Source organism: Etheostoma spectabile, unplaced genomic scaffold, assembly GCF_008692095.1.
Source record: "Etheostoma spectabile isolate EspeVRDwgs_2016 unplaced genomic scaffold, UIUC_Espe_1.0 scaffold333, whole genome shotgun sequence".
Classification (NCBI taxonomy): domain Eukaryota; kingdom Metazoa; phylum Chordata; class Actinopteri; order Perciformes; family Percidae; genus Etheostoma; species Etheostoma spectabile.
The window spans coordinates 706,456-706,960 of record NW_022605586.1 but is presented as its reverse complement, the minus strand read 5'-3'; positions in this window follow the sequence as shown (position 1 = coordinate 706,960).

The following is a 505-nucleotide window of genomic DNA, read 5'->3' as shown; positions in this document are numbered from 1 at the left end:
GGGAAAACTGTAAGCTTGACTAGGGATCAAAAACACAATATACTGGAAGGAATGGCTGCGGAAATATATAAGCATAAAGCTTATCCTAGCACTAAAAATATTGTCATGGCTGCAGAGGCTTTGGTGAGCAAACATCTCTGTCTAAAAGAAAAAGGTTCCAAAACATGGTATGAGGGTTGGAACAACAGCCTGGGTTTCAAGATTGGCAACTACAGGACCAAACTGAGAAGGGCAGGCATTAAGGATGTGGCTGTGAATCCGGGAAAGCGCAGCAGGACCTATCCAGAAGGTGCAGCATCCAGGGCCAACATCAAAAGACACAGAAGAGGAGAAATAAACTTCCTGCCCAATTATCCACAAGGAGAAACTAAGGACACACTGGACAACCAGAGGCTTGAGATGGTGGAGCAGTTCAAGAAGACCATGATTGATAGAGACATGATTATGATCCATCATCATATGCAGCACTCAGGCGTGAAGAAATTGTAAATTCAGCTCCTCCCAT